The following is a 25,921-nucleotide window of genomic DNA, read 5'->3' on the forward strand; positions in this document are numbered from 1 at the left end:
AAAACATATCTGAGGAGGAATGTGGGGCCTGGGCTAGTTTTTTCCTGGACCCCATCCTCAGTACAATTGCAACTTGGGTTAAGGAAGGGATTTAAACAGGACATGCTGTCTTGAAAACACGCAAATATCTGACCTTTGGCCAGCCCTGAGAATACTAGGGAAACTTCAGTGGTAAAAGAATCTGGCATAATGTAGCTCTTCACAGCTAATGCTCTGGGGAGAATATTACACAAGTTTAAGTAAGCCGAATGTCCAGATGTACAAAGAACAAAGTATAGAATTTGGGAAGAAATTAAGTGTGGGCCAGAGTCAATGCCTGAAAACACTTGCATGCAATTTACTTTGATTCTGGTAGGAAGTTGCATTTGAAAACTGAAGTACAAAACCTGGCCCTGAGGGGTAATTTTATAAAATGATACAGACTCAGCATGTGCTATGGCAGTGAACAGAGAATTGATTAGTTAGGGTTTCAGTGCCTTTGGATATATATTTCCAGGTAAGAGAGATATCACAGTGAAAACAAATACTCACTTCCCAACTGATTGGAAAGCTTGAGATTGCTTTGTTTGAGACTAGGAAAATAAAAGTGCTTCAGTTTAGACCCCTAAATGCTCAGGGGAGTGAGAGAATTTAATAAGTTTTCTACTACCTGCACCAGGTTGAGTAGTGTGTCTCTCCTTCCTCCCCCGTCATGTTCACTGGGAACCTGGGAATGTGACTTTATTCAGAATAACAGTCTTTGCAGATGTAAACAAGATGAGGTCATATAAAGTGAGGGTGGGCCTTATCCAATGATTGGTGTCCTTATAAGAAGAGGGGATTTGGACACAGACACACACTGACGGAAGACAACGATGTGAAGACAGAAGCAGATTTTGGAATTGCCACCACCACCACCACCACCACCACCCAAAGAATGCCAAGGACTACCGCACCTACCAGACAAGAGTCCAGGAGGGATACTTCCACAGAGCCTTTGGAGGAAGAAGCAGAGCCCTCCTGGCACCTTGATTTCAGCCCAGCCTCTAGAACTTTGAGAGAATAAATTTCTGTTGTTATAAACCACCCAGTTTATGCTAATTTGTTATGGCAGCCCTAGGAAACTATGTCTTTTCAAGCCACTTCTGGGATGGGATGGAACGCTTGCTATGGTGAATTATACAATGACTTACAATTATGCCCCAAATTGGAGCAATATGTAGGGTTTAAGAGATAAAGGCACAGGAAGCATTCTGTCAACAGAGCATGAAAACCCTCATTTTGGAGAGAATGCAAATGAGGAATAATGACTGGTAACCAAATGGAGAGCAGAACTTCAATTCCAGTGGAGTTATACATAGCATTTATCCCAGAGTTGGACCGAATTTAATTTTATGTAGGGGAAATTACACATTACAGATTTTAAAAATTCCAGTCATTCTATCCTTGTCTAATTTAGTTTTCCTTTCTGTGAAAAAAATCAGGCCCTAGAAAATAACTACAAGACATTTTAGGTTCTTTATATACCTAAAGAACAAAAATAATTATTAAGTTATGTATAATTCTGTCCCATTCCATATGCAGAAACTTTGTCTTATATGATATACACTCAAACAAAGGGTTTACATGATTGTTGGGGAGGGGTGGAGCTTTCATTTTTGCCTTTGTAAAAATTAAAAATACAGTTATTTTTGAATCTGGTTATAGAAAGAAACATGATGTTGACTTATCCATGGATTCTCAGTGTTAATACTTTTTCTTTGGTTTTGTACCTTCATGTCTCAGACCCCTTTCCCCATTCTAGCCTGTAATTGCTAATCTAAGCCCAGAAAAAGGAAGGAGAGGCGTTATCTGTCTCTCTTACAGGTACAATTAGCAAAGCCACAATAATAACACAAACGATGCCATAAGGACCCATCTCCAACTGCATGCATTCAGTTTCAGTAGGATACATACACGCATCCACATATCTCCACCATCATTACCACCATCACCCAGACCTTGGACCAAAAGCTTCCCCTACAATTTTGGTACACATAAATGAATTTCTTTTAAATGTGCTGTTCATTAGGAAGGGTACTGCTCTATATAAATCTTTGGGTGATTTCTGGACTGTGGATGTCTGCTTATGTAAAACTTCAATGAAGTACATTACATCACACATGTGCCATACTCAATTACATACCAAGAAAGCTTAAACACGTCTGCTCATTACAAGTGTATATCATAGGGTCCTTGTCAGCAATGTGGGAGCCAAACTATCAGACCACAAATTACGCCCACTGGTAGCTTAAATAACATGACAAAAAACACATATGTCATGACAGTATTATAGATCATTTAAATGTGCATAGGTAAATTAAGTGTGCTTCCTGTGTGATACAGCTTGTATTTATTATATATTTATAATGCATATTTATGTATAAATATATAAAATATTTAATATTTCATATTATGAATGTCATTTAATAAAACATTTATAAACATGGTATATAAAATATTAAATTATACACTTTAACATATAAAATATACAATAAAATAGTTTTAAAATTATTCAGTTTGAATAAAACTATTTATTCCTCTTTTTTTAAGATTCTGGATTAGTCTAATTGCATAGCATATATTGAGGTATAAAAATGAGCTTTAAAAAACTGCAACAAAACAGAATATCGGGCTGACAGAGAACAATTACCCGTTCAAACTTCTAATTTATGGAAAGGGTTTCATTGGCCTCAACAACTGTCTTGATAATAAGTAGATATGTGACAATATAAAATAAAATTTACACTAAAAAATATAACTTTTATGTGTTTTCTCTATTGAGGGTAGGGATAAGATTGCTTGCAAGAAGGGATCCTGCTGCCTAGAACAACTGAAAACAAGTTTTGTGGAGGGCATTCCAGAGATGCCTTTAGACCAAATTCGGACTTTAAAGACTTTGACCCACAAGGAGCCACTTCCATGTTCAAAGAAATGAGTCTCACAGAGGCATCTTTCAGGGTCAAAGGTGATAATTTAACAAGACCTGGAGGGATTTACAGAAATCTTTCTAAAAAAAGAAACCCATGAAAATGTCTGATCTAATTTGGATTTATCCATAAACAGATATACATTCCATTTTAGCATTAAAACATGGTTAAAATCAATTTAAAGAGATTTTATATTTCCATACGAGTATTTCACACAAATCTAATAAAGATCTGCCTTTCTCTGACATTGTCCAAGCTCTCTGTCAATAATAAACTATATTCAATATCTTGTAGTAACTTATAGTGAAAAAGAATGTGAAAACGAATGTATGTTCATGTATGACTGAAGCATTATGCTGTCCACCAGAAATTGACTCAACATTGTAAACTGACTGTACTTCAATAAAAAAACAAATACATACAAAAACAATAAGCTCCTAATACATTAGAAGGTACTCAAGAAATGCTGGTAAATGAATGAACAAATAAAAACCTATTTGCTCTTCAACACTGCCCTGTGATGCCTTTAATAAATTTATTCTACAGAATGAGTCTAGGCGATTAAAAAAGTCACTTTATTACTTAGGTCACTAGGAATGTTTGAGCTAAATTTGTGATTTACTTAGAACAACCATAAAGGACCAGATGGTATATATTTCTGTTTCCCACTTTGATCTCCGGCTTTATATTCCAATGACTGTGATTCCCTCCACTAATTATTTTATTCCTCCGTATTACATGTTCTTTGGAAGTGAAGTATAAATAGATTAATATGTAAAGAGAATCCTTCTTAAAAACATAACACTCTAGTACCTTACTAACTTCCTCTACAACACTGAATGATTTTTTTAAAAAGCTCTCTCCATATTAACCTTTCTATCCTTGGTAAATTTTGGCAAACCCTAGGGTTTCATGGGAAAGTTAGAAAAGCAATGGCCTAACCTTCGATCTTTATTGGTCTGCTTGTCCCTCAAAAGGGGTGCTATTCCTCCGAGGTAGTCCTAAATGAAACAAGACATTGGTCTGTTTGCTACCGCAGCTTATACTTGCTACTTTTCTATGATGTAGAAAAGTTAACAAGTTCCCAAAGGCTTAACTTCAAATACTAGGGTGAGAAGGTAAAAGAAACAAAAGAGGAAAGAGAACTGTCTGTTGGTAAAAGAAGCAAATTTCTACAGTTCTTTCCAGTTGAATTCAGACATCAACTTTATTTTGGCCTAACAAATTTAGGTCTGATTTTTTTTTTTTTGGCTATGCTCTTTTATTCTCTTTAAGACATAATCCATTTAACTTTGAAAATAGACTATTGTGTATGTGGTCACTTTCATTCCATGACAAACAAAAGTGCTTTTCAACAATTGTCCAAGTCCATATTTAAGCAATTAGTTTAGACCATCATGTCAAGCCTTATACAACACTGTACAACAGATTTTCTTTAAAGAGTAAAATACAATTTAAGGAGCTGAAAGTAAATTTAACTAGGAGAAAAACCTGGGGCTAGACAGGAAATTCTGGAATCCCAATCTTTGTCCACCTACAGAAGTTGAAAAACATTAAGCTCACCTGGACTTGAAGGCTTCCTTCAGCGGAGGTGTCAACAGAGTGGAAAGGATTCCTGACTTGGGTTTTATTTTCCCTCTCTAAATGGCAGTCCAAAAAAGTAGTGTTAAGAATCATCTGGCACCTCTTTTGCCATGCACAGTTTCTCTCCTCACACCCCACGGTGAGATGTGTCACAATAACTGCACCCAGATATGGCTTCAGGGTGGCCTGCAATGGAGCTGAGCTGTCTGTGTTGGCAGCTTGCTTTGGTTAGCTGCAGCTGAAGGGAAGAGCTGGCTCCACTCTCCCTTTCTTCTCTCCACTGCTCCCACCTCCCTGTCCCTGGACCCCAAACTTGGACAGCTTTGGACAGCTGCCACACTAGAGTGGTGGTGGCAGTGCCCAAGGCTCTGAGGGTGAGGGAAGGGGAGAAATAACAGGGGCTCTGTGACTAAAGCATAGCTAAGCTCAGGGATGAATAAGTGAATTAACTTTAACTCTGTGGCTAGTTTTCCTGGTGAAACTGGGAAAATGGAAGAGGGTATGTGGTTCAGACTTGTCTGTCCCCTTCCATAAGGGCTGTTTAGCAAAGTCCTTGGGATCTTGTCATTTAAGACATTTGAGAGGAGGACAGGACAAGAACAGAGGAAGACTGTGCAAGCAAAAGTGGACTTGGACTGTGGCGAGGAGGTCCTTAGATCCCAGTTTGCCTAAGACAGTTTCGTATTATTGTGCCCCTTTCACTCTCAAAAGCTCTGACCCAGTGTTTCTTAAGAGGGCAAATTTATGCTGTAAGGGGACAATTCTTCCTTTCATGAGACTGCTTTCCTCACTGTAGAAAACTTAGCAGACTTACCTTTGTCCACTAAGTGCCAGCACCACACCTCCACCCCATCATTTTTTGCCACCCTGTCATTCTGACAACCAAAAACGCTCTCCCTCTTTTCAGATGCCTTCTGGGGAGAGAAGGAAAGCCCTGACAGAACCATTAAATGCTCTCTCAGTGAAGAAACGAGGAAGGCTAAGAGAGGTGAAATGATTTGTTTAAGGCCATCGCTAGAAAACGGCTGAGGAATTCATTGTTTCTTGATTTTATATACTGTGTTCTTTCCAGGACAAAACTCTACTGTCCCATGACACATACCTGCAGTTGAATCATTGTCTGTTGAGGCCCAAACTACAGGGAAAGAATTTATATGTGGTAATGACAATGTTTCATTTGTGACCACTTACTCACTTGTAGTTAATAGCTTCATTACCCTGGCTGGTTTCAGAGGTTATTAATGATAATGGTATTTTTCAAGGAGGACCAGATACTTTAGATTTTTAAGTACTTAAAATTCAGAGCTAAGTCATAAAAGCTTTCTATAAAGCACTGTCATTTTAAAAATAAATTAAATTTAAAAAGAGATTAACAACAATTAACAACAATGGCACCAATAAATACGCTTTTCAAGAAGCTTTTCTTCAAGGAATTAAAAAAGGACATAGTAATCTCAAAAGAAGTCAATTAACACCACCTTATACCCTATATAGTTCTTATTAGTTTCACATCCTTAATAAGATTTAACCCTGATAATAACCCTTAGAGGCAGGCAGAGGAAGTATCAGCCCCATTTTACCAACCAAGAAATTGAGGCTGAGAAATTTTAGTGGCTTGAGAGGTTTGGGCCTCCAGTCAAGTATTCTTTATGTTATATCCCACAAACTCAAGTCAGGAGCACTACTGTGAGTCATCTATTATGTTTACTTTTAAATAATTCAGCCCCTTTCTCCAGCTTTTAGGAGAAAATATTATTTTTCCTCCACATAACTACTCATAGTCACTGAGCTGCTAACAACAGAACTCCTGAACCATGGGATGTGGGCACACTGGGTCACTTGCACACTCACCACTCACTGAGTACTTACAGTATGTTAGGCCCTGGCTACACTGAGGCACTCAGGCTACAAAGGCTAACCAGACCTGGCCTGGCATTTGATGGGTTCAAGAACATCTTGAGAGCACCTGTAGTATTTTCCATCAGAGTTGACTCACTTCTGTTACCTTGAGCAGATAAGACCAAATGGTTCATTGTGACTAGCTGACTGTGCCCAGGCCAGGGTCTTTCCCTGCGATGCCAAAGTGACCCCTCTTTTACTGAGCCCCCGCCTTACAAAACCCCTCAACTACAACCAACTTTCACAACAACCCCAAACCCTGGGGACACAGTCTTTGTGTAGACAAGTTCTAGAAATAAACCTACAGTGCACCAGCTGGACTACTACTGCTAAACTGAAAAAAGGCTGTTTATTTGGTTTTAGTGATGACATTGAGAAGTAGATGAAGAACGATCTGACACTTTGATCTACACTGCCAAAGGAACGATTATTCTTAATTTCTCTGTTTTTAGACACATATGAGGCAGAAGGAGGTGTGGAGTGTCCAGAACTAGGCTTTTATACAACTCTAAAGGAGCTACTGGGATCTAAACTGCTATAATAGCCTGTTCTGAGCAGTTTCAAATATTCTAGAGATTAGATTCATAGGGTTATCAGTGCCCTGGAGATTTGATTAGCTTGTTACTGTGAACACTAGTAACTGCGTAGATTTGGGGGAAAACCACGCTGTTACCGTGTAACAGTTCCTCACCATTCCCTCCCCTCTCCATTCCCCCTTCTGCATGAATAAATAAACAAAGCAAGCATGTGGCGAATATGTTTCTATTTTTCCACCAAGAATGCAGATGTGACAGCTTCTTCCCCTCCTCTTCTCTCATCCTTCCCAGCTCCATTGTCCCCCTTCCCACCAAATGACCTCATCCCTGTGCAGAAAGGACACCAGCTGCCGGGAGGGTCTGCCTCCACCAAGCGGGATCATTATCATCATTAGTAATGCCAAGAAGCCCAGACAGTCTCATCCACATGTGCAGTGTGTTATAGCTCTGCGGTCTCCCCACATCTACAACTAGGCTGCTGTCTGGAAATGGAGAGGATTTGCCTTCCTAAAAATAATGTTACCAAAAGAACATTTAGATATTTCTTAACAAATCCGTCAGTGACTGTAGCAACGATGATGAGAACCTGCCAAAATGATGAAGCTGGTGGCAGCCTCAAAAGTCATTTGGGTACAAAAGTCCCATTTAAGAAAAATGAAGTTGTGATTTTTTTCAGGGCGAAAAATGCAAAAGCTTATTTGCAAAAAGAGGGCTGCCTAGAAAATAAAAATTAGAAAAAAAAATTCTAACATACTGGCACAGTAAAAGCCAATGTTATGATCTCTGATTTTGCAGGCAGGTCCCTATAGATTCATGCTCATTTCCTCATGCATTCATTCACTTTTCTCCACTCTCCTCTCTGTCATTTAGTGCCAACTCATCCCAGGGAATGAGGTCATCAGGTTTTACCAGACATAGTAATAATGGCTATGAGTACCTACTATGACCTGGACACAGGGTTCTGTGCTAAACACATGCCTCTCAACCTCTTTGCACAGATAGAGCACGATTTCCATGCTATTTAAAAAAAATTGAAGTACAGCTGATTTACAGTGTTGTGTTAGTTTCAGGTGTATAGCAAAGTGATTCATTTATATATATAAATTTTTTTCTTTCTCCATCATAGGTTATTACAAGGTATGAATATAGTTCCCTGTGCTGTACATTGCATCCTTGTTGTTTATCTATTTTATATATAGCATTACTTCCATCCTATAGATGAAACAACTGTGGCTCAGAGAGGCTTCCTGGGCCCTCTTCTGGAAACATGCTCTCTTCCTAGGTGGATTTTGTCCATACTCGTGGCTTTAACTATCATCTATAAACTGATGACTCAGTTTATATCTCCAGCCTAGACATCTCTTCTGAGCTCCAAATCTGTTTTTATAACTACCTGCATGGCATCTCCATTTGGATGAACCACAAATATCTCAAATCAAACATGACTAAAACTGAACGTGGGATCTACTCCTCCCTCCCCCATCCCACCCCATCCCAGGCTAGGCTCACTTCCAAAAGTTCTCATGTCGAGAAACAGCACCTCATGTCAGAAACTGGAAATTATCAGTGACCCTTCCTTCTTCTGCAATGCCACCAAACCAGGGAGCCACCAAGTCTGGAAAACTCTACCTCATAAATCTGTCTTGAATTCATTCATTTCTCCATTGACTGCCACCATCACCTCTCACCTGGAAAACATCATTAGCTTCACTGGTTTCCTTCTTGCATTCCTCTAATCCACTGTATGATGAGACAAAAAATCAGAGTAATTCAAACAGGAATAATATCATATTTTTCCCCCACAAAAAAGCTTTCAGTGGCTACTCAGTGCTATTAGAAAAGACCAAAACTCTTGTCAGTGTCTACAGTGGCTCCCCTACCTCTGTTATCTTTCCATTTTCCTCTCACTCACTGGCCTCTACTCTAGCTTATCTTCTCTCATTCATCTTTTGGACCAAGTTCCTTTTTGACTCTGGATCTTGGAAAAGGTCAGCCTTCAGCCTGTGATACTCTTACACTTCCTCTTTGTTGGGCTACCTCCTACCTATTTTCTGAGCCTCAACTTAAATATTATTTCACAAAATAGTCTTTCCTGCTCCTTTGACTCAGTTAAATTCCCCTTGTGTATTTTCTTCTCTATATTTACTATGATTGAAATATTCATTTGAATGCTTGTTTTCCTTTGGCTTCCCCAACTGAAGTACAAACTCAGCGAGGTGAAGAAAGACCATGTCTGTCTTGTAAACAACTGTATCTATCATGCCAGGCATAATAGCTGGCACATGGAAGATGCTCAATCAGTATTTGTTAAATGAATAGATGAGGCATGTAACCTGCTCAAGGTCACAGGATCTGAACTAAATCTATTCTGTTCTAAAGCACATTCTCTTTAAAAATTCTACAAAGCAGAAAACAGTTGTTTACAAATTCAATATATCATAATCAGTTCCAGGAATGTAAATCACAAAGTCCTGACTGACTGACTGAAATGGATGGATGGATGGTTAGATGGTTGAATGAATGGGGTCTGGGAGTATGGTGGGATTGGGAGGAACCTGCCTTACATAGTATAAAAACATCATATTGGCCTGCATAAGTAGTCATAATACAGAAACAAGAGTGTGGATGAGAGAAAAGAGACATTAGATTGCTGAGCAGCTATAAACCTGAACAAAATGAGATTTAAAACCCAAGGATACAAATTTTTAATACAACTGAAAAGAGCAAAGATAGAATTTGAAAAGAAAAAATACAATCTTTTATAGGGGAAGAAAACTTACTTGAGGTAGTTTTTGCATATTTCCTCTCTCCTTCCTCCTAAGTGTGTGTGTGCATGTGGAGGGTGTGGTGCAGATAAGGCAGAATGGGGTGAAAAATAAGTGGACTGTAAAAAATGCCTGGATAAAGCCTCTTTGAGCGTTGAGGACTGGGGAGTAGTTCTTTTCCAAAATGAGACCTAGGATACTTGCGTCCATTAGTACTCTTCTAAAAACATTCTCGGCTGGGTGGTCTGTCATTGACCTTGAGATGGAGTGAGGGGAGATAAGTACAGAAGAGTCTGACCAGTACAAGCTAAGTCAAGCCCTTATCTCCTTGGTTCTGTTCATGCAGTCCAGTTTTCTTCTTAAAAAGTGGAGGACTTCACATTTTTCCACAATGAATGTGGACTTGTTACATTTGCCCTAGTTGTCAAAGTCTGGGAACTTTGGCTTCGTTCCTTTCCTTCAAAATAAGTGTTCTTCTCCACTTACTTTCTTGAACTGTCCCAGCTTCTTACAAGTTCTCAATTATTAGGAACTTCTAAAAGTTTACTTCTCATGTTGCTGTCCCTCTGTGTGGATGAAATTGTAATAACAACCAGGTTATCAGCTTTTTGGCAAAGGAAAGAAAAAATAAAACACAAAAAAACCCCTGTTCTCTACTTTCCCCTCATGTTCTCCATAAAAGGCAACAAAAATCTTCAGTAAATTCAGTGTCATCCAGTATGGTTGGAATTGTTCTGATTAACTAAGTACTCTGGTTAGTAGTGCCTGAACCACACATGAGTACCAATTTTCAAAGAATTAAAAACACACTTAGTAGTAAAATGAGACAGGACTCTAACATCATCTCTGACGAATCACAAGGTGCACAACGATCCTGTAACACCCTGGGTCACTGCTTTGAACATTTTATTGCATGATGGTGCTTAGGGGCTGGCTAATAAAACATTAGATAACAAAGTTCACAGTGTCCATTATTGGTTGGTCACAGAGCCAACTGTATTTGTTACTGGCTGGTTTTCTCATTAGAATACTAAAAAAATGAAGCTTCACATTGAGTTTGACATTTACCGTACTAAGTTCTGCAATCAGATAATTCTGTTTGTTTTGGAGTTTGGGGGGCGTTTTCTGATTTCACTAAGTAAGTTTTTCCTTCAGTGTCACATTTTTTGTCCTTCTCAGCTCCTTTAATATGTAATTATAAGTTAAAGACAAATGTCTTGCATTTCTACTGATCTGACAATATTTTACGAAAGGATCAAGATCCTGAGCTTATGGCAAAAAAAAAAAAAAAAGGATGCAGAAGGAGAGTTATGTTAGAGGAAGAGGAAGTGACAGAGACTGTGTAACAGAGAGTAGAGGAAGGAATGGCACATGCCCTCACAGTTCCTGAGCTGTAGACTGTGTCTTTCTATTGTCTTTCCTCTGCCACTATTTTTAAAATCAAATTGTAGCTGGGGTCAGCATATGGAGAGGCTATCATTTTGAAAGAAGAAACAAACTGAGAGAAATCAAGGCACAAAATCAATTATTCTTTCCCTGAAGTTTACAGTTTAAAAAGATCCCCAATAGACCTAAAACCATGCTACATATTGGCATGAAATGCCCCATTTCACCCCAGAGCTGGGCTGGCTGTCTGCACTCATTCCCCACTCCCAAAATCCAATCCATATAACAAATTCTATTTTTTTGGTAGGGCAATTGTTGATTAATGAATCATCTTTCCTGTAATTTTTATTTTTTGTAGACTTAGTTTGGCTAGGTTCCCTGGCATTCTTGTTGAGGTATGTAATGGAAAATTTGACCTCACACTCTTTGCTTTTTTGTAACATCACAAAACACTGATATAACACGGCTACAAAAAAGTAGCTTGGATATGAAGGGATGCACAGAAAGAAAAAGCTCAGTGTGGAAAGGAACAAAGATACATTAAATCATCTGGAAAATAAATATTTAGCTTCATAGACATGAAGGTACATTTATCTTTAAGAACAGCTCATTTGTTACAGCTTAGGATATCACAGTGTTTCCATCATAATTTCGCTTTTTTAAAGAGACCGTAAACCAGACATAAAAAGCCATTCTCAAAATTGACTTGGAACACAGGCAGACCATTTTGTAGATCCTTCAACTTTTTCCCAAAATGGTGATTCAGGGAGGGGCAGACAGAATAAAGGTGTCAGTAAGTGATTTCTTACATTTAGTCATATCTGAGTTGAAATAAAACCTTGGCAATCACCCTTCTGTGATCACATCCAAAGTCTATGGAAAGTGTAACAGGTCATACAGAGTCAACTTTGGTAACTATGAAACTTGGGATCTGGCAGTAGAGACATGCTTTAGGAAAGGTCTGTCAGCAGAATTCATAGTGGAATGAACAAAATGGTTGTTAAAACAGTCTTTTTACATTTTAAGATAATGAAACTTTACTTTTTAAAATGAGACTATTCTCTCTTCCCTAAGATAAAAGAATCATTTCTTTAAAACCATTATCCAAGCTCAAGAGGACACCGACTCAGCCACTGACGCTATGACCTGAGAAAATATCAACATGACCATGATGGGGAAGAGTCCCACAGAGTTCCCAGCACCAATCTCTCAAAATGCCAACAACCATTTTGTATAGGGCATCCAATGAGGTGTTTCATGATAACAACATAGGGTGATGTGCGTACTGTCAATCCTCAGTCCCCACAGTTGTCAGAATGCATATACACAGCAGTTTATTAATCATCTAGATGTGCTGAAAAAAGGAAGGGAGGAAAGAGCAGTTGCAGAGAAGGCTGTACAGAGTCACTACTTAGTTACCCAGGCTATTGGAAAATGTACAGATGTTTCTTGAAGCTACCTAAGTTGTTTCCAAAACCACTGTCACATCTGTGTATGCTTCCCTATAAAAATGCAGTGTGATTAACTGAAACTATACAAATAATTCTCAGTGAACAAAGCTTTAATATACTACTTATGGCCAGATGATAGTCTTTATTTGAATAATAATGATTTTTTTAAAGAAGAAGTTAAACAGGAAAACCATTAAGTATATAAATAAGCAAAGAAGAGTTTCTGTCAAATTTTATATTGTAAGTGGTAACACATGGTTACCTATTCCAGAGACTGTCTTAGGTTCCTACTTCTCACTGATTTTGGCAGACACAGGGGAAAAAAAGAAGTGTTCAGACAGCTTGGAGTAATTCTATTTATCCACTTATAAAATGCAGGTGGATTGATAAAGAAAGCTTTTAACTACAAAGAGAACCATTAAGGGAAAAAATTATGTGCCATTCAATATCCTGTTTAAGGGAAGTATGAGATCTTGGTTGAAAAAAAAGGGTGATATATTAAAACATCAACTCCATGGACGATGTTCTTCTAGATTCTTTTGGATTCCTAAAAATTTTCTAGGTCTTTTTTGGTTTCTGGCTTTCCTGAGATACTTACGCTAGTCTTACACTAACTTGAAATAATTTTTACCCTTCTACTTTCCATGGGGTATAAAACTAAACTGGCATTTTTGTACAACTCCACTGAAATCAGCTTTATATTTTTCAGCTCTTTAATAATCCTGTACTAGATGAGTCTTGTGTTCATTCATAGGATGTACTCCTGTGACCAAGAACATTTAAGAAAAAATGATGAGTTTTTTGAGATCAAGCTAATAACTGAATCAGAATAACTCAATCAGATAAAATGCATAATAGTTTGCATCATTACAATGAAAGACCTCGGAGTGTCTCTGTTTTTGATGAACTATCATTTTAGGAGAGCAATTTCTATAGCATTAAAACAGGGTTGAAAAGTACAATTCCCTATTTTCTTCTATAAGCATTTAATTTAAGAGTTTTTCAACAACTATTAATGCTGAAGTTAATGAATCTGTGCTCCAACACCAAACTCTTATCTCCTTAGGCAAACAATCATGTGTGCATGTGTATCTTTTCAGAGACATTTTATACATATGCAGGTAAAAACATATATTATATATATTCTTTCCTCTTTTTATTATATGCAAATGGTGGCATTCAATGTAGACTGTTCTGTACTGTGCTTTTTGGACTTAACCTTTATGCCTCGGAGCTCTTTCCACATCAATACATAAAGACATTTCTAGTCTTTGTTTATGGAAGCACTGTATTCCACCAGTATTAAACAGTCCTCATATAAGTACATTTAAGTTATTTCCAATCTTCTGCCATTACAATGTCTGCTAATTTTTAAATTAAACCCAACTACTTATAAGAAAACATATCTGACTAGTTTTGCTTTGTTTCCACTTCCTACTCTAATTCTGTATAAGTAAAAAATGGCAAAAAAAAAAGAGTGAGTGAGGAAAGGAGGAATAGGAAGAAGAGAAGGAGAAAGAAGAGGAAGGAGAGAAGAAGGAGAAAAGAAAGAGGAGGAGAAGAAAAAGAATAAGATGAAGAAGGGGCAAGATAGGGTCATGGCTAATTAGTTTTTGGATAATTGAATACTTTACTCTTTTTTACGATCAGTAAAGCAATATTTTCTTGATAAGCTCAAAATAATATACTGATTACTTCATTACTATTCTTATTATTCCTACAAAAGTTATATTTTAATGACAGGAAAAGAGACAAAAGGAAAAACACAAGAAGTTCAGAGCCAGTTAGTGGAAAGAGCAGATCTAAAATCTGGCTTCACATGGTCTGAAAATTTACTTAGGTAATTGGTAGAGAGATCTGAAGTAGAGCCTCAGTTCTGCAAAAGCCTTAATCTGTATTTTGGGGCAGATAATCATCATCATCATTTTCTTTGAAAACATGTAAGCATGTACTCACACACAGTTCAATGTGAGGCACTTTCCATAAAAAGAGGTATGCCTCTCTTTACAGAGGTTTGGGAAACTGTATTTATTAAACTTTTATAAATTTTATAATTTTAACACAAAAACAGCTAGTTAAATGATTTCTGTAGAAAATTGCTGGGAGAAAACATTTGATATTCTTCAGTCCATCTTTAGGTATGACTCGCAGACTTCTGTATTTTTACATGGCTTTAAAGTGAAGACAATCCTGTGTGTGTGTATATGAGTATGTGTGAAGTTGCTTTGTTTTAGCATTTACATTTTTTAAATTTTGAAATAACTTCAAACTTGAGAAAAAAGTTAAAAGAATATCACAAAAAAACTCTTACATGTTCCACCTAGATTCACCAATTGTTAAATATTTGCTGCTTTTGTCTTTTATTCTCTCTTTCCATATACACATTTGTTTTTCTAAGCCGTTAAGTCGCAGACATCATGTTCTTTTGCCCCTAAATATTTCAATGTGTATTTCCTAAGAACATAGATAATCACTTAATGACAGTACAGTAAAAATTAGGAAACTTACATAGTCACAAATATTATTTAATCCACAGACCTTTTTCTAATTTTACCAACTGTCCCAATAATGTTCTTGCTGCAACTTTTTTTCTTAGTCCAGGATCTAATCCAGGATCACACATACATTTAGTCTTCATATCTCTTTGGTTTTCCTTAATCTGAAATATCTCCTCAGCTTTTTTGTGTGTGTTTCAGGACACTGACATTTTTGAAGAGTATCTTTTAATTTGGGTTTGTCTGATATTTCCTAATATTAAATTACGTATTTTGGGGGTAAGAATATCACAGATGTCTTTCTCGATGCATAAGAGCAAGAGGCACATGAAGTCAGTCTGTTTTATTATTGGTGATGGTAATTTTGATCAGTTGGTTAAGGTGTCATTACCAGGCCTCTCCACTCTAAGGCTACTATTTCCCATGACTATTAGTAGGTAATCTGTAGAGAGATTCTTTGAGCTATGTACTAATCTTGTTCCTCACTACCTTTTACTTTCTAGTTTTAGCATCCATTGATACTTCTTGCCTGAATCAATGTAACTATTAATTAAAAGACAGTAATTTTCTAAGCTATCATTCACTCCATGTTTGCTAACTGGCATTCTACTGTTTAAAAAAAAAAAGCTTTTCCTTCTTATGCATGTAGTAGCTTCTTAATTTATTGTTGCCATGAACTCACTTGTAGATTTTTTTAAAATTAAGTATAGCTGATTTAAAACACTGTTAGTTTCAGGTATACAGCAAAGTGATTCAGTTATATACATATATATGTATACACACACACACATACACACACACATATTTCAGATTATTTTCCATTACAGGTTATTACAAGATATTGAATATAGTTTCCTCTGCTACACAGTAAATACTCATTGCTCATCTATTTTATACATAGTAATGTGTATCTGTTAATCCCATACTCCTAATTTATGCCCCTCCACCTTTGCCCTTTTGGTAACCATAAGTTTATTTTCTATGTCTGTGAGTCTGTTTCTGTTTTGTAAATAAATGTATTTGTATTGTTTTTAGATTCCACATATAAGTGATATTATATAATGTTTGTCTTTCTCTATCTGACTCACTTCACTTAGTAAGATATTCTTTAGGTCCAACCATGTTGCTGCAAATGGCAATATTTCATTCATTTCTATGGCTGAGTAATATTATATTGTGTGTGTGCGTGTGTGTACACACACACATCTTTGTCCATTCATCTGTTGATGGACACTTAGGTTGTTTCCACGTCTTGGCTATTATAAGTAGTGCTGCTATGAGCATTGGGGTATATGTATCTTTTTGAATTAGAGTTTTCATCTTTTCTGGATATATGATGTCTGGGATTTGCTTCCTAAGAATCCAGTGTGGGGAAAAAAAGGTATATGTATAACAAAGAAGACCATGAGTTGATGACTGCTGCTGTCATGGGGGTTCTTTTTCCTCCAGTTTTCTCTATATTTAAAACTTTGCCTAATAAAGAAACAATTTAAATGGCCATTTGTGACAACTTGGATGGACCCTGAGGGCATTATAATAATGAAAATAATGTTATGCTGTTCTAAAATCTCTGTTTACAGAAACTCCAGAGTCTTCCCAGCATTCTTTCAGGAATCCCAGCAGAATGACCCTATATACAATATGGAATTCCAATCCCTGGAATTCTAAGTACATATGACAGGAATAGGGCAGGCTGTCGTTCCAATGTCATTCCCAGAAGTACACACCATATTTTCCTTCCATCATGTATTACCTAATGGAGTGGGGAAGATGTGAGACCAATTCACATATATTTAGCAAGGTCCTTTAATTAAGAGATTAAGTGGATGTTGAGCTTTCAAGTAAAGATAATCCATGCTTTTTTTGTAGGAAGGTTACAATATTTCCCTAAAATTTGGGTGCAAGCACTAAAAATTATTCTAAAGAATGATCTTCACTTATTTTTGGTTACCCCAAATTCAAGAAATTTACTTTAATTCCATAAAAATAATTGAGGCTTTAGAAATACTGATCACATCAAAATGCTCTTAGATTTATCCTCTGACTTTATGAGTGTTAGTACAAATACTTTTCCAATACACTTAGAGCTCTCTAGTTTTATAAACACATTTTTCTGAGGGAAGCTAGATGGGATTTGAGGCCCCAAATCATTTTCTCCAATATTTAGGCAACAGAAAGTAACTTTTAGGGTTATTGAAACTAAATGACAACCCTTTAACCAATGTTTATTTAAAAGGTGCATACCTCACAAAAGCTAGTGTGAAAATGCTAGTGAATTCTTTCCATTACATCTGGACCCAATCAGAATGCTCACATTTTGTAGCCTGCACACTGTAAATAAATACAGACCATATAACTTCTTACTGTTGCCATGAGCATAGATTTACTCCAGATAATAAGTAATGCATTAGCACATATTTGTCTCCCACATGTTTTTTTCTCCCTGAGTTCCTGGACATACTTGTGGAACAGTCTAGAAAAATCAATGTTGTGATACATAGAGATCAGGAAATTATCTCTTGATAGAGTCCTGTGTTCCTAATCACCAGCATCCAGTCTTGCCAATTTCAATGGATGCAAATTTACCTTTTTTTCTTAAATGTATTAATGGGGTATTAAAGCAAAATAAAGCATTGCAGGGTGAATAATAGCAACCATATTTCTTCAATCAAATGTCCATACTGTACGTCTGGTTGTGGTTTCAAAGAAATTTGGATTAAATAACCTGATTCACATAGGAGACGGTTGCTAAAAACTGGATTTTGGTACCATTCAGTCAAACATAAAACAGCCACTTTTGCACTATATCTCCATATTTAGAAAAAATGAAACTGCTTCCTCTGAAACAGGTATACTGGATACTTGACTCTGAATCCTGAACACAATTCATGGAAATAATAAAATTTAGAAGGATAAGAACAGGGCTAAGTCACCTAACATTCTCAATATTCCAGGAATTTTTATTCAGTTCTGATCTGTCAAAGAGGCACTCTCTGAAATTTATTAAGCTCTCCAGTTTTCCTACTGAATACCCGAAACAATCCCATCCTAATATGTGCTTTCCAGGTTACTGGGTAAGAATTTAGAGTAGAGCAATTGAGGGGCAGTAAACATTTTAGTGTTGGTAAGGTAACTCACAGAGTTCAAGTTAAATAATCCTACTCTTGCAGACAGTGTTTGCAGTGGAAGCTTTACAAAGCATTAGTCATGACCTTCAAGAAGATAACAGCAAGCTCCAGGAACCGTGATTTTCGAAGGGGATGTGGGAATGAGGGCTTTGATGGAAGCTTTCCAGAACTGCAGCTGCCGAGCTGTGGGTTTTTCATTGGTTGTCACTTGATAGAGGTAGGGTGGGAGGAAGAATTTTTTGAGGGCAAGTTCAGACAGTGAATAGTTCAAGGCAGCAGCCTGCCTAGAAACTCAAGAGCAATGAATGGACACACAAACCACAAAAGTTAAAAGACACGACTGGTTTGATTTTTCAAAGTTTTAAGGGGCTGAAATCATTCTATTACTGTACAGTAACCACACAGAGTAAAATTAACATGAAGTAATAACAGTCAGCAATAGAGTTGAGGATGGTTTTTCCAAATTCTAGGGTTGGGGTGGGGGTGCCACCAATTCTTATCACGGCAATGGTATGGTGGAAATTGCATAAACTTTTGTGTCAGGGAGACAGATTTGGCCATGGTACTCTGTCCCTGTGCGGCTGGGCCTCAATTTATCTTCAACAGGAGAGTAATAACTACCTTGCAGAGTTGTTGTGGGAATAAATGAGATAATGTGTGTTAGGCAGTAGTAGATAGGAGCAGCTCAAAAAATGGTTATTGTGCTATCATTATCATAATAAGTGATGCTGCTTTGTTATAAATCACTACTACCATCTATGCAATTGTTACAGGTGAGCCAACCTAAAGAGCAAGAAGAGCTATATTCAACTGCATGTAAATCACTCACACTATTTAAAAAAATAGTCTGTTACTGTTTTGAGTTTACAGGATTTTTCAGTTTAATCTTAGTATAGCTTTTATGTCATTAAAGTAGAGATTTTTATGCGTTCTTTCAGCATGGCAGAAAACATACTCCATGAGAGCCTTACAATGTCACGAGCTAGTTTTTGCTAAAGAGGAATAATACAGTTAGCTGTTTCCTTCCTGCCTCAGACAGACTTCGCAATGATTCACCAATGATGAAAACCGCCAGCTGCCATTCCATATAAAATGTTCTACTGGCACCGCATACCTTATGGCAAACTCTAAGTCACATGTCCTCTTCTTATTTCTGCCTTTCTTCCTAAGGCCAGTTAAAACCTGCTTTCATAAAACTTAAGAGTAAATAAAAATAACCAATCTGGAACCTGACTGAATACCAACTAAGATGATCTAAAATAGAATTGAGGGTCAGGGCATCTCAACGTTCACATACCCATCAGTCATTTTCCCTACCACACTTAAATCATCTGTACTTCATGTGTCATATTTTGTCTCCTCATGTTTTAACACCTATAGTCTTCCTCACATTTCATTACTTACTCCCCTTGGGCAGGGGTTAGCAAACTGTGGCCAGTGATTCAAAATCCAGTCCACAATCTGTTTTTGTATAGACCGCAAGAATGATTTTTACATTTTCAAATGGTTGGGGGGAAAATATCAAAATTAGAATAATTTTTCATGACATGTGAAAAATATATAAAACTGAAATTTCAGTGACCATAAAGTTTTATTGGAACACATCCATGTTCATTTGTTCACCCATTGTCTGTGGCTGCTTTTGCATGATAATGATAGAGTTGAGTAGTTGCTATAGGGACCATTCTGCTGGCAAAGCCTAAAATATTTACTACCAGACCTTTTACAGGAGAAGTTTGTCAACAGTGCCCCAGGGGGTCTTACTCTTGGGAGAAAGTGAGACAAATACACTAAGCTTGATCTCCCTGTCCAACCAGCCTTGGAAAGGAAATAGAGCATAGCTTGACTTTTCAGTAAGGGTGGAGCGGAATAGTAGAAAAGCACTGGCACAGGAAACAGGAGACATGGGTCTCAGGTTTTGTTTTTATGGTGGCTCTGAACAATTATGTACTCAACTTTCCTGTAGCATGGCTTCTCCTTTGTTAGGCTCAGTTTCATCAGTTTGAAAAAAAGTCTGTCCTTCACTGCCTTACTGGGTCACCATGATAATATGCGGTAACACTACCACCATTTCCTCTCTTACACCATTTCTCAAATCAATCTAGGGTCATTGGAAGTGAAGGGAATAAGGATATTGCTAATCTTCCCCAAGGACTAACAGGGTAGAATTTAAAAACCCAGTTTTAAATCTATGGAGATGGGCCCCCAATGTGCCCACATATCTACAAAAATAAATAATGCATCCCTGTCTCTACTGTACAATGGTGGTACTTAGGGCATACGAAACTGAATCACTTGTTTTCTGGAAATTCCCACTATAAATATGGCCAGTAAGTACACAGTCTAAAAATGTTGATGTCTGCAAAACACCTTCTAAATTATAGTAGGAAAAAAACAGGATTTAAAGCTGAACAAACAGATGAGATGGGATGGGCAGAGATAATTTTATATTCAGAATAAAGCAGAATGCAGAGCTATTTATAGTCACACAAATATTATCAGATGGCAAATACATTGCTAATCAGAGTTCCTATCTCACGCATTTTATATTGTAATGCAAATCTACACATTCTCATTCCTAAGCCAAGACTAGGCCATACAGTTGCACAGTAAATAATTTCATCATAATCTACTTTAAAATAACTACAATGATTCAAATGTATGAATGATTCAAATTCAAAATGCAATCCCTGGATTCAATAAATATCCTTTATAATTACACCCAATCAATATTAGAAATGTTTGTAGACACTAAGTCAGCTAACAAAGTAAGTTACATAACTATATAAAGTATAAATCTCCAGGATGGGGAACATGCACGATCAGTCAAATCACTCTGCCACCGTAAGTGTTTTTTTTTTTAAATAACATGATTCACACTTGCTTCAATCACATATTCATTTGTTGCAAGTATTAAATTAGACCACTGATGCTAACAACTTAAAGCTATGATCTTTGCTACCTTAAAAGAAAATTCAATTTAATATCAAGAAATTCAAGAAGTTAATTTCAGGACTCTTGATCAGAAGCTTTCAATGCTTGATGTACTACTCTGGTGTACACAAAAGTTCAAGTAAGGCTAAGAAATAAGGTTAAATCAGTTATGGGTACAATGATTACTCATCATTAAAAGCGGTGCACAGAGCTTGGAGTCTTGGCCTGCTTTTCAGAACAGGTGCTCTCAAAGGGAAAACAAGGTTTCGAGAAAAGGCTAGAGTGAATGAGACATGCATGAATGAGAATCAACAATAATTTTTGTTAAGTCGAGAGGACAATAATTACCCTACTACAAATATGATTAAAATTAAACTCATTAAAATTAGAGTTGGAAAAGCTCTTAGAGGACTCTGAGCCCAAGTTTCCTTCATAGAAAGTCAACAGGCATGTCAGGCAATCATTGTTCAGCTTCTGCTACACCATTCACTTCTGGTGGCAGACAGCTCTCTTCCTCATCCGTACCAACTCACTCTATTTTGGCACAACTTCAATGACTATAGAGTCAAAAATGCACAGGAAAGTAGATAAAAGAATACTGAGCTAGAAAATAGGAGTTCCAAATAACAGCTTCAGCCGACATTAACTCTTGAGTAAGTCTTTGGAGCTCTCTGGGTCCCAGTTTCCTCATCTGTAAAATAGTGTCTCTATGTCTTTCCCAGTTTTGAATTTCTCTACATCTGTAATTATCATTTCATGCTACTGAAAGAAAATCATTTGTGAGAAAGCGACAAAGAGTTGTGATTTTTCTTCTTACATTTCTTATTTATGTTACACCTAGGCTGCCTCTGTATATTTCAACACTTTCTAAACATCATCCTAACACTTGGTCTTTGCTTTGGCTTTCCAGATTACCTTTAACTTGATTATGCTTTGATGATTGCTATCTCAGTGTTATCATGACTCAGAATTTGCCCTTTTATAGTTACTAAATAGCCAACACTAAGCTGCAAAATCCCTCCAAGTGACTTAGTTTGGTTTGCAGAATTCTGCAGTTAAAAAAAAAAAAAAATCAAACCATGAGAACCATGGCTCTAAAAGAGTCTTAGTCTATCTTCTATAGAATGTTAGTAAACTGCTCAAAATTTTGATTTGACTCTTTTTTTAATGATGAGAACATATAGGCAAAAGCTAGAATAAACTTGGAGCTCAAGGAAAAGCTATACCTTTTATAAAAATGACAGTTAATGTACACTTGGTATTATCTAAGTATATACAGAAGTTTTTATAAGCAAAAATGCTGTATATTTTAATGTGATCGTAACCTGGCAAAGGTTGCAAATGCAATAGTAAAATGAATGACTATTTAGCATTTTATTTACATAACTAAAGTGGATACAATGCAAAAGACTGAATGTGCCTGGGGAACCTTCCTTTGTTAAACAGTCATCATAACCAAAATCTACAGTGTTATGTAACTAAAACAAAGTTTATTTTCTGTACAAATAAATGCACTTAGTAATTTAAGTAAGATATTTAAATTTTAATTTTGATATTTTAGTTATAAATGTGAAAATAAACAATATTTTTTCAGCCAATTAGGTCCAAGCATAATTTTTTTGAAACAGAAGAAAGGGAATCTAGGTGATGAAATAACTGCTAGTAATTGACTGACTAGCTGGAAAAACATCACCAAGATGTAAATATGTCACACTTCAGTAAAAAGTTATATTAAAAAATTACCATTATGAATAGCTTATAGTAATGTAACAAGTTCTGAGTCATTTCACTGGGCTGACCAATAACATCCAAACTCCTTACCATGGCCTGCAAGATCTGACCCTGCCTGCCTGTCAAACACCTCTTCCTACTACTGTTCTCCTTCACTCTGTACTGTAGTATCACTTACTCTCTTCCAAAGCATCAAACATTTTTGAGTGTCTTTATATATGATTTTCCCTTTGTTTGTGGCACTCTTCCTCTTAATCATTGTTTGTCTAACTCTAAACTCTGTGTTGTGAAAAAGCAAGTAAACTGTTCAAATGTTTCCTACCTTCAGTGGTTTGGAAGTTCACACAGGAGGCTGAACTAATTCATTTAATATCTCTAGATTCTAAACAGCAATGTATCAGGAAAAAACAGTGTTGATGCATAAAATAATAGACATGCATTAAAGTTCAGCAGGGTGGAGTAGGAGGACACAATGTGTAGGAGTGGAGTGAAAAAGCTCTTCTGTTGTTTCCTGAACAGGGCAGGTGTCATGACATAGTCATGAAGTCTGTTCTCAAGCTATTAGGTACAGATGAAGAAATGTTCACTCTCCTTTTTGATGCTGAATCAAAAGGGGTATAGGCTGGGTTTGGTCCACTGAAGAAGTTTGTTTGACCTTAAATTGAAAAAATTGTTTTTTTAGATTCATTTATTCATCAAACATTTATTAAGCACCTATAATTTATTGAGTGCCTACAATGAGGCACATTTCCAGATCCTAAGTATACAGCACTGAACAAATACACAAAAATGTACAAAGTCCCTACTGTTTTGGAAACTGTTTCTAATGTAGAAGACAGGTAAAAAACAAACAAAAAAATGTAGCATATTAGATCATGATATGTACTAATAACAAAGCTAAGAGGGAAGAGGGAGAGTGTGTGTGTGTGTGTGTGTGTGTGTGTGTGTCTACAAGTTTAGATGGTGTGGCCAAGGAAAGCCTCACGGAGAAGGTGCCTTTTGAGGAAAGGGTTGGAAGGGGTGAATGGGCCATGGAAATACCTGAGGGAAGAGCATGCTGGGTGAGAGAACAGCAAGGGTGAAGGTCATGATGAGGGAATGAGCTTGGGTATTTGAGGAACAGGCAGGAGGCCACTGTGGCTGCAGAGATGAGGTCAGAAAGCCTCATGGGGCACTGGGAAGCCTTTGGCTTTCACACTGAACGAGATGGGAAGCCAGAGGGTGTACGCAGAGGAGCAACATGATCTGACTTGTGCTTTAATAGACATCTCTGCTGTAGGAGACAAAGCATGGAAGGGAAATCAATTGGGAGGCTAATCCTGGAGAGAGATGATGGTGGTTTGGGCTACAGTAGTAGTGTAACAGGAAACCACTAAGAAGTGATCAGATGCTAATATATTTTGAGGGTAGAGCCAATAGGATTTCCAGATGGATTAGATGTAGGTTTGAAAGGAAGAGAGAAGTCAAGGACAACTCCAAAACTTCTGGCTTGAGTAAGCAGAAGAAAGGAGTTGCCAACATTTACAATCAGGAGATTTAATTTAATAATCCACACTTCTAGGTTCTCTCAAAATACTAGAAGATGTAGTCAACTGTATATCTGCCTTTTTCACAAGACAGTAAGCTGGAGGTGGGAGGCAGCTGCCCCCTGGAGAGAGAACACTGGCCCTTTGGTGCACTATAGGTCTGTAGTCTTGTACCTGGGCTTTTGTATAAACAGCTGTTTGCACCTGCCTGACTGCTGCGGGCAGCTTAAGTTTGGGAGCCCTGTCCAAAGTTCTCTCTTATAACCCTGCTGTCATAAAATACAGCATAAACTTGCCTATAATTCTGACTAAAGAAAGGGAAGTTTTGACAAAGTATTTATTTAAAAATGGGGTATAAACAGGACACCTCTTATTCTAGTTTTCCCCTCCATAGTGATTTACAGTAACCTGAGACAGAAGTCTATCCTCTGTCTCTCTTCTCAGTGAAAAGAGAAGCTCCTTGAAGAAATCCATCTTCCACATATTCCACCTTCATCAAGTCTAAATCCCACTCACTTGACAGTCTATGTTACCAGTGCCTGGAGTATGGTTCTGAACCGTACTGGGTCTAGTGCCACATCTCATTCTACTTGTGATTCTAAATAAGCCCTACTATATAGCAGGGCTTCTCTGACTCTAACATGTGTATGAACCTCCTATTCTGGAAGGTTATTTAGCTTCACTTACATAAGGGTAACTGGCTTAAAATAAAGTGCCTGGTAACAATGTCTCTATGGAAAACCTGAAATGTTTCCCTTCAGCAAATAAAAATAATGCAAACCCAAGTGTCTTGTTTTGCCATGTCTATCAGGAAGCTCAGAGCTAAACACAATGTTCAATAACAACAAAACCATTTAACTCAGGGATTTGAGTACATTTTCCTCCTTCCTTCATATTCATCCTCATGATTTGATTTTTAACTGCTCAGGTGTAGGTACATTTTGACTCTAGGCAACATCAAATCTTTTGTGATGGGTTTGGGGCAAGAGGGAAGTGGCAGGAAAAGGAAAGTGATTTAAAAAAAAATCTTTCCAACTTGATATTAGAAAAGTCAGCACATATGGTTCTTTTAAGAGTAAATAATATAAACCTTACTGCCCTGCCTCAATCCCAAAGCAGCTTTGTCTCAGAGGCTTGTGCCTTTAAAAAAAATTGCCTTTAGAGGATAAAAGCAGCCATGAACAGTATAGGGCTATAAACTGATGAGAAGGATAAATCCTACCAGGAAAATTCTTCCATGCAGCTATCTCTCTTAACTAATTATGGTCATTGAGAGACAGAAACGATAACTCTCATGACCTGGACTAACTCCCTATAATAAAGATCAGTTTTGATACCGAGGAGAATTTAAAGGAAAACATGTGTTAATTAGTAACACAAAAACTATGGGTAACTGCGTCCAGTCAGCAGCCAGACAAGCACAGTGAAGGACTAGGATATCAGTCCATCTCTGGTGTCATGGAAAAACCCAGGGCATCAAGCTTGGCTACCAACTAGTTTCATGACCTTGGGTAACCAGCCCAGGTCTGATCTATAAA

The 25,921-nt window shown here is 37.2% G+C and overlaps 2 protein-coding genes across 15 annotated transcripts in view; one reads left to right on the plus strand and one right to left on the minus strand.

Annotated features, from left to right (window-relative positions):
* CMSS1 (cms1 ribosomal small subunit homolog) overlaps positions 1–25,921 on the minus strand; it is a 333,735-nt gene that overhangs the window by 115,147 nt on the left and 192,667 nt on the right. Inside the window, exon 1 of one of the 14 annotated variants that reach the window (XM_072966326.1) lies at positions 8,656–8,676. The exons of 12 other annotated variants lie outside the window; for them this stretch is intronic. The gene's annotated coding sequence lies outside the window, so the exon portion shown is untranslated. One more of the 14 variants, XM_072966320.1, reaches the window with a different exon arrangement.
* Positions 1–25,921, plus strand: part of LOC102533676 (filamin A-interacting protein 1-like) — a 274,618-nt gene that overhangs the window by 56,511 nt on the left and 192,186 nt on the right. The gene's annotated exons all lie outside the window — the stretch shown is intronic.

The sequence above is a fragment of the Vicugna pacos genome, chromosome 1 (genome assembly GCF_048564905.1).
Source record: "Vicugna pacos chromosome 1, VicPac4, whole genome shotgun sequence".
Lineage (NCBI taxonomy): Eukaryota > Metazoa > Chordata > Mammalia > Artiodactyla > Camelidae > Vicugna > Vicugna pacos.